General features: G+C 42.0%; 1 non-coding gene across 1 annotated transcript; it reads left to right on the top strand.

The window, feature by feature from the left end:
- The first annotated feature begins 7656 nt into the window (after window positions 1-7656).
- On the top strand, window positions 7657-7741 carry TRNAR-UCG. Its single transcript has one exon. It is a non-coding gene; the product is annotated as a tRNA-Arg (tRNA).
- The last annotated feature ends 1447 nt before the right edge of the window (window positions 7742-9188 follow it).

Raw genomic sequence — 9188 nt, 5'->3', positions numbered from 1 at the left:
TCAGGGCACCTGGGCTACTCAGTCTGATGAGCATCTGACTCTTGATTTTGACCCAGGTCATGATCCTGGAGTCGTGGTATCGAGTCCTGCATTGGGCTCAGTGTTGAGTGCTGAGCATGGAGACTGCTTAAGACTCTCTCTCTCTCTCTCTCTCTCTCTCTCTCTCTCCACCCCCCTCTCCTTCTCCCCTGCTCATGCACTCTCTCTTTCTCTCTCTCTCTCTCTCTCTCTTTCTCTCTAAAAACCAAAAAGAAAAAAATTAGGTGTGGGGAATAAGTTTAAGGAGTCTCAAAGCTTGGCACCAACGGATTAACAAAGCTTAGGGTGGAAAGCCACCACGGGAGGAAAGCGCTCAGCATAGAACAAAGCTCAGTGCAGAAAGCTGCTTCCACAGGATGAAAAGCATCAGAGAACAGGTAGGGGGGGAAAGCCACCGCAACAGGGCGAAAATGCCCAGAATTTATCATTAAGTAAAACAAAGCATAGAGCAGAAAGCCGCTGCAGGGCGAAAGTGCCCAGAGCTAATTAGCGAAAAAATGCCTTGTTAACCCTGTGGTATCAGGGTTAACCTGATCATGGTTTACCTGTCTTAGCCCCTAGAAAAATTAAGATAGGGGCGCCTGGCTGGCTCAGTCGGTTAAGCGTCCGACTTCGGCTCAGGTCATGATCTCACAGTTCGTGAGTTCAAGCCCCGCGTCGGGCTCTGTGCTGACAGCTCAGAGTCTGGAGCCTGCTTCACATTCTGTGTCTCCCTCTCTCTCTGCCCCGTCCCTGCTCATGCTGTGTCTCTGTCTCAAAAATAAATAAACATTAAAAAAAATTGAGATAAACAGACACGGTGCCTGGTGCCTGCAGTAAATGGCCATCTGCTCGGTGCCAGGACTTTGATTTGTATCGACCCTAACCCCTAATACCACATACCTTTGAAACCCCCCTTTGCTCACACACGAGTTAACGATCACTGTCTTATTGTCTCTTTCTGCACGTCCATCACATATGTCAGCCTTCTGATCCTAACAAATATGGAGCAAGGACCTTTACTGAGGGCTCTTGTCTCCTCCCGGACATTAGCCTCTCTCATAGTCAATGCTGCGCCTGCTCTCTTGCTGGACAAGAGAGAACTCCAGACTCAAAGTCGGCAACATTTATGTATCATTCACATACCATAAAATTCATTTTTTAAGGGTGTACACTCCAGTGATTTTTTTTTAAAGTTGTGTTAATTCTAAAACATTTTTGTGATTCCCAAAATAAACTCCATAACACATTAGTAGTGCCTCATTCCCTTCTTCCCTCAGCTCTTCGCAACGACTGAATCTGTATTCAGTATCTATGGATTTGCTTATTCCAGACCCTTCATATAAATGGAATCATGCAATATATGGTCTTTTGTATCTGGCTTCTTTCATTTAGCATAATGTTTTCAAAGTTCATTCACGTTGTAGCATAAATCAGTACTTCGTGTTTTGTTTTTTTTTTTTTTTAATTGCTGAATAATATTGGATTATGTGGTCATACCACATTTGGTTAGCCACTTGTTGGTTGGACGTCTGGGGTTGCTTGGTTGTGTCCAAGTTTTGGATTTTATAAATAATGCTGTTTCTTGACGATTCATGAATTTATGTGGATATATGTTTTTGATTCTTTTGGGTACACACCTGGGAAGCTGAAATTGTTGGATGATATGGTAAATCTATATTTGAGCACCGGAGGAACTGCCTGACTGTTTTCCAAAGTGGGTGCACCATTTCACATTCCCACAGCCTCATTGACATTTGTTATTGTCTTCTTGTTTTTTTAAATATAGCCATCCTAGTAAGTGTGAGGTGGCATCTCATTGTTATTTTGGTTTGCATTTCCGTAATGAGTAATGATGTTGGACATCTCTTCATGTGCTTACTGGACATCAGTAAATCTTTGAGAAAATGTGTATTCAGATTCATTGCCCCTTTTTGTTTCGTTATTATTTTGTTTATTATTATGTTTTTATTTTAATTCCAGTATGGTTAACATACACGGTTGCATTAATTTCAAGTGATTCCACAATTCTATACATTAGTCAGTGCTCATCATGGTAAGCACTTTAATCTCCTTCAGCTCTCTCACTCATCCCCCCCCCCCCCCCGCCCCACTTCTCCTTTGGGAACCGTAGTAGTTAAGAGTTTTTTTTGTTTGTTTTTTTTGGTTTGTCTCTTTTTTTCCATTTGTTTATTTATTTTGCTTCTTAAATTCCACATATGAGTGAAATCATTTGGTTTGTCTTTCTCTGACTGACTTATTTCACTTCTCATTATACCCTCTAGATCCATCTATGTTGTTGCAAATGGCAAGATCTCGTTCTTTTTTATGACTGAGCAATATTCCAGTGTGTGTATGTGTGTGATAAAACTTGAAGTACCAATTCAATATCTTGTTACACGTCTATTCATATTTTTAACTTTTTATTGAGTCAGTTTCTGCAGTTTATATATTTCTAGGAATCTGTCCATTTCAAGTAGAGTTTCTAATTTGTTGGCAAGTAAGGGTTCATAGTATTCCCTTAGAATCCTTTTTTCCCCATAAAGTCTGTAATGATGTTTCCCTCTTCCATTCCTGATTTTTGTAATTTGAGTTTTCTCTCTTTTTAGCTTGGTCAGTCTAGCTAAAAGTTTGTCAATTTTGTTGATATTTTCAAAGAACCAACTTTTGATTTCATTGATTCTATCGTCCTTTTTTTCCTTTCTTTCTTCCTTTCTTTCTTCCTTTCTTCCTTTCTTCCTTCCTTCCTTCCTTCCTTCCTTCCTTCCTTCCTTCCTATTTATTTTTTAAAGAGACAGAGAATGTGCGTGAGCTGGAGAAGGGGCTGAAAGAGAGAGAGAGAGAGAGAGAGAGAGAATAGTAAGCAGGCTCCACGCTCAGTGCAGAGCCCAACCTGGGGCTCGATCCCATGACCCTGGGATCATGACCTGAGCCAAAACCAAGAGTTGGACACTCAACCGACTGAGCCACCCAGGTGCCCCATCTTCTATTCTCTATTTAAACTCCACTCTGTCATTTCCTTCCTTCTGCTAGCTTTGGGTTTACTTTGCTCTTCTCTTACTATTTCCTTCAGAAGTAAGGTTAGATTATTGATTTGAGATCTTTTAAAAAAAATGTGTGTGTTTACTGCTATAAATCTCACTGTGAGCCCTGCTTCCTCTGCATTCCATAAGCTTTGGTGTGTTGTGTTTTTGTTTTCATTGGTCTTTATGTACTTGCTAATTTCCCTTAAGATTTTTTCTTTGACCTTTTAGTTTTGTAAGAGTGAGTTTTTAATATCCGCATATTTGTGAATTCCAGTTTTCATCATGTTATTGACTTTTGGCTTGATTCCACTGTGGTCAGAGAAGATACTTCATGTGATTTCAATCTTTTAAAACTTATCGAGACTTATCTGGTATCCTAATGTACAGTCTCTACTGAAGAATGTTTCATGTGCACTTGTGAAGAATATACATTCTGCTGTTGTTGGGTGGAGTATTCCATAGATGTCGGTGAGTTCTAGTTGGCCTATAGCATTTTTCAAGTTTTCTGTTTCCTTATTGATCATCGGTACAGTAGTTTTATTCATTATTCAGAGTGGGACATTTGACTATAACCTGTCTGGTGTGGCTCTCTTTGCAGTTATTAGTTTTGGAAGCTGTCGAGCTTTTCGGATGTAAAACCTAATGTTTTTCCTCAATTTTGGGAAGTCCTATTTCTTCAAATTTTCTTTCTGCCCATTTCTCCCTTCCCCCTTCTTCGGGGACTCATATTACATGTATGTTGGGACGTTTGATAGCGTTTCACAGGTCTCTGAAGCTCTGTTTATTTTTCTTCAATCTTTTTCTTTTCTGTTCCTCAAACTGGATAATCTCAACTGACTTAGCTTCAAGTTTGTTTATTACTTCTTCTGCCTGCTGAAATCTGCTATTGAAATCCTCTCGTGAAATTTTAATTTTAGTTATTGCACTTTTCAACCGCAGAATTTCTAGTTGATTCTTTTTTATAACTTTTCTCTGTTTATTGATGATCTCTGCGGGGTGATTTAAAGACTTCTCCTATGGCTTATGTCCAGGCTTCCTCATGGACAGTTTTTATTAATTGACTTTTTTTCCCTGTGTATGAGCCATACCTTCCTGTTTCTTTGCCAGTCCCATGGTTCTTTGTTGAAATTGGATATTTTAAATAATGTATCGTGGAAACTCTGGCAATCCCCTCTTCCCCAGGGTTTGTTGTTTTGACCGTTTGTTGGGGTTGTTTATTTTCGTAATGGGTTTTCTAAACCAATTCTGTAAAGTCTGTCTTCTTTGTGTGGCCCCTGACATCTCTGATTGGTTAGCATATTGGTCAACTAATGATTAGAAAGAGATATACTTTACAAATAAAACCAGTAATTCTTACCAGTATTTACTAGAAGTTCTGTGTGTGTTGGGGCATGCCTCCAACACTCAGCCAGGCAATTTCCCATTCTGTCTGGTTTTCACTTTCTGCTTGTGCAGGACCTCAAGGTCACCCCAAGGTGAGTGCCTAGAGCCTTCTGTGGTCTTTTCTGAGGCATGTGCACAACCAATCCCAGGCGTGCAAATAGCCCTATCCGAGCATGTGGCTTTCTAGATGCCCAGGAATAGGTCATGGCTTTTCAAAGCTCCCTATGGACATCTCATGCCCCTACTTTTCCTATCAATCATTTCGATCAGGTTTTGTTTGTTCCAACTATCTTCTGTTTCAGGTAGCCGCTATATTCAATTGCTTCTGATTATTTTCAACAAATGTCTATGGGAAAAGGGCTTTTTTGTATGGGGTGAGCGCCAAGGAAGGCCAAATAAAGGGAGTCTTGCAAATGGGATATTGCAGGAAAATGCCACACAGGTCAGATAATGTTAATTCTCTGGGAACGGGTCTTGAAGGAGCTCTAGCAGCTCCATTCTGCCTCCAAGCTGCCAGGTTGCTGATCTTCACCGTGATTTGTGGCTGTTCGTTTTCAAGGTTCCTGCAAAGCTTGAGAGGAGAATGAGGATAGGAGAGGTGGAAACTCCCCAAAACTCACTATTCTTACCGAGACTTCGCTCTTGTACTTGCATAAGTGCTCCCCGGATTGCGACAAGCTCTGGTTAATTTGCGGAGCTCAGAAAAAGTTGATTCTGACCATCTTTGCCACTGCTCTCATCACTTTTATGGAGGAGAGAATTTTTGGAGGTCTTTACTCCACCATTTCCGTTGACGCCCTCAGCGCCTTTGATTCCAACAGAAACAACACCCAATCTCGTCTCTCCTAGCAAAGGTATAAGAAAAGTCCTCTTTTTAATTAATTATAGTACCTCTTTGAAAAGTCTCCTGCATTTAAACCTCTTTCTTCCTTCGCTGGTTTATTTTCTGTGTCATTTGAAGCCAGGGACACAAAAACACCACCACCATATACCTTGGCTTTCTCCTGTTCTTTTTCTCCGTAGTACCCATTCACCTCTGGCCCCAATTTTGCAACTGTCTCTCCCGAGCCCCTGCCCTTCAAGGCTGCTGTCTGTGCAGCTGGCTGGAGTTCGCCGTGCCAAGGCAGGAAATACTTCCAGATTGTGTATCTCTAAAATCCTGCTGGTCTCCAGCTGCTCCTGCCGTTTATACTTTATTTCATTCTCCCTCCTCCACGTTCATCTTAGTTGTTTCTCCAGGGCAAAGGCTTTTTCACCCTGGAGTCTACAGAGCTTGACGTGGGGACGGGGGAGGTTGGGAAAGGCCACCGAGGTGAAGCTCCAAGCCTCAGTCACTCTGATCAGATCCGCTCAGCTTTTATCTGTTTTATTTGCTGAAATCTCCCTGTAAGCCTTCCTTTAAACAGAGTGCTCCCTGGTATTTAAAAAAAAAAAGTTTGAAAATTAGTTCTCTAAGGAAAACAATGTCATTGTGGCCACAGATGCAACCGATAGAATACAGAGCCCGATAACATTAAAGGAAAACTCATTATTAAAGAATCCCTGTTTCATAGGACAAACTTGAAACTGCTGGATTCTCTAGAATTCCATAATGAAAGGGAAGCCTTTTGTTTTATACCTGAGAAAACTAAAACCCAGAGGAGGTGAGTGACTTCTCCCAAGGTCAAATAATGGTGCAGCCCTAGCCAAAAGCCAAGGCCACGGTGTGTTGGCAGGGGTGGGTCGTTCTCAGTGTCCTTCGGGCAGAGCAGTCTCTCAGCCTTTGTAGCTCCTAGCACGTGAATGCATGATTCTCCTTCGCCCAGCCTCAGGCTCGTTAGAGGTATTCTCCGCTCTCCTTCACTCTCCACTTGCCTGCCTTTGGTGAGCCTCTTGTGTGCTTCAGAAGATGTCCACGAAGCCTCTTAGAAGTACTTATTTTCATCAGCCCTGTCTGGTCTGACCATTCCAATGTCTCTTCATTCAGATCCCTAAGGTCAAACACTTGTTTAGTTCAGCCCAGCAGATGGATTAGCCACCCTCCAATGTTCCTAGTCATTATCCACCTCTGGACCAAGAGGTTTGGGATACCTGGAGCTATCATGACCACACAGACCTGCCTCCTCCCTGGGTCTTGAAAAAATTCAGAGTGGCGAGTAAGCCAGATATTGAGAACAAGGCATATCGTCTCGAGCAATCGTCTTGAGTGTGGTTTTAGAAACCAATAAATATGGGATCCAGAGTTCTATACGTCTACTGATGAGCAACTGGTACAATTGGTCTGTTGATGAATATCGTACTGCATTAGTCAAGGCTCTCCAGAGAAATAGAACTCACACACACACACAAACACCTCATGTGAAGAGATTTATCATAAGGAATTGGATCGCATGGTTATGGAGACTGGCAAGTCAAAATATGCAGTGTTGGCCAGTATGCTTGAGACCCAGGAGAGTTGATGGTAAAGTTCCAGTCCAAGAGCCAGGAACCTGGAGACCCAGGAAAGCCAATGGTGCAGATGAGATCTGAAGCCACTCTCCTGGAGACTGTCTCTTACTTGTGAAAGCTGGTCTTTGTGTTCTATGCAGGCCTTCAACAGATTGGATGAGGCCCATCCACATTATGGAGAGCAATCTGCTTACTCAGAGTTCAGTGACTGAAATGTTAATCTCACCTCAAACACCCTCCAAGTTGGCACATAAAACTCACCATCACGTACGCTTTCTGGGATCTCATCCAAAACAGCTCAGGTACCACAGAGTGAACAGGATTCAATAGTCTTTTTCAGGGACTCATTCCAATTCAGTTTTTCATTAGCCCCGACCATTCCTGCTTTTCCTTAAATAAATTTTATGAACTTCCATATGTATAGAACTGTCACAGAGAGCAAAGAGACTGATATGAGAAGAGTAGAGCATTAAACAGAGCAAAGGGGCTGTGCTATCTTGATAGAATCTCCCTGACGGAAGGCTCCCTGGGGTTTCTGTCAGCCCACCAGTTTGACCAGTGGATAAGTGATTGTTTCAGAATGACCCAGTATATTCTGTAGGGTTGGAAATTCCTCGATTGCTGACTAACTTTTACATCAAGAAACACAATAACAAACAGACTTCCAACTGCTGTGGTCACATGGTGAGATTCATCACTAAAGAATGCCTCTTTTTGCTCTCTCTCTCGACTTCCTCTTGAAAAGCCAGACATCCTGTTTATCATCCAGGATATGTCAGCTATATAAACAATGCCACGGGGCGCCTGGGTGGCTCAGTCGGTTGAGCGTCTGACTTCGGATCAGGTCACGATCTCGCGGTTCGTGAGTTCGAGCCCCGCCTCAGGCTCTGGGCTGATGCGTCAGAGCCTGGAGCCTGCCTCCAATTCTGTGTCTCCCTCTCTCTCTGCCCCTCCCCCGTTCATGCTCTGTCTCTCTCTGTCTCAAAAATAAACATTAAAAAAAAAAAATTAAAAAAAAAAAAAACAATGCCACAAGACCTAATTCATAGAAATGTGGTAGAGGCAAACTAATTCATGATCAATAAATCTTTTAAAGTATGTGTAGTCTATGCTTTTTTTTAATTTTAGAGAAAGAGAGAGGGCAAACGGGGGAGGGACAGAGGGAGAGAGAGAGAGAAAAATCTTAAGCAGGCTTCACTCTCAGTGGGGAAATCAAGAGTTGGACGCTCAACCAACCAAGCCACCTAGGTGCCCCAGGACACATCCATCCTTGCTGCCATAACCACAGGTATCAAACCAGTAATGTTTAGGGATATTGCCCCTCCCACTTCTACAGGTCACATGAGGATCAGTTTCTTTTTTTTTTTTTTTTTTTAATTTTTTTTTTTTAACGTTTATTCATTTTTGAGACAGAGAGAGACAGAGCATGAATGGGGGAGGGTCAGAGAGAGAGGGAGACACAGAATCTGAAACAGGCTCCAGGCTCTGAGCTGTCGGCACAGAGCCCGACGCGGGGCTCGAACTCACGGACCGCGAGATCATGACCTGAGCCGAAGTCAGACGCTTAACCCACTGAGCCACCCAGGCGCCCCGAGGATCAGTTTCTTTTCAGAGATGTAAATGACTTATTAAATGTAAATAACGTAAATAATTTATTTGCCACTCTTCTTTAAAAATGACACAACTCTCAAGATAGCACTTGCACCTTAGGACTTCCAGACAGAGAGCTATGTTCTTTGGTATTTCACGGTGCTGAAGGGCATGAGTATACTTTCAATTATATGAAGGAGAGTACAATATGGAATTCATTTTTGATGTTATATCTTTTCCAATGACTAATAACTACTGACATAGGGCCAGTACACTATCCAACGGTGTTAGGCAATGTACAGGAGAAAAAATGAAAAATGGAAGTCTGCTAAAACAGTTATTCTGTTGGTACAATAGAGCAGCGTGGGTTCAACTTAAGCAGGTGAATGTGATAAAACCACAGAGATAACAATGCCTTCAGTGCCATAGCCCGATAGAGACAAACAGCAGATTGCCTGTGTACAACATCATTTTCCAGCTTAGTTTTTGACAGTCCTTTTAAGTTGGACCCTAACTGGAACATTTCTAATAGTGCCTCAAAAATTGCTTTTATGCCATGCTCATGTATGGTAGGATGAGGAAGCATTTTAGGAAATAAATTACAAGCAGGGTACAAAATCTGTACCTCAAAGAAGTTAGAATCGCATTAAGTCTGGTAGAACTTCCTTTTTTTTTTTTTTTTTTTTTTTTGGTATTCTTTCAGGTTGTTGGATTCTGCAGTGTTAGCTAAGCTGTGTTTTAGAA

Source organism: Panthera leo, chromosome F2 (genome assembly GCF_018350215.1).
Source record: "Panthera leo isolate Ple1 chromosome F2, P.leo_Ple1_pat1.1, whole genome shotgun sequence".
In the NCBI taxonomy this organism is placed as follows: Eukaryota; Metazoa; Chordata; class Mammalia; order Carnivora; family Felidae; genus Panthera; species Panthera leo.
This window is presented reverse-complemented; position numbering and strand designations above follow the sequence as displayed.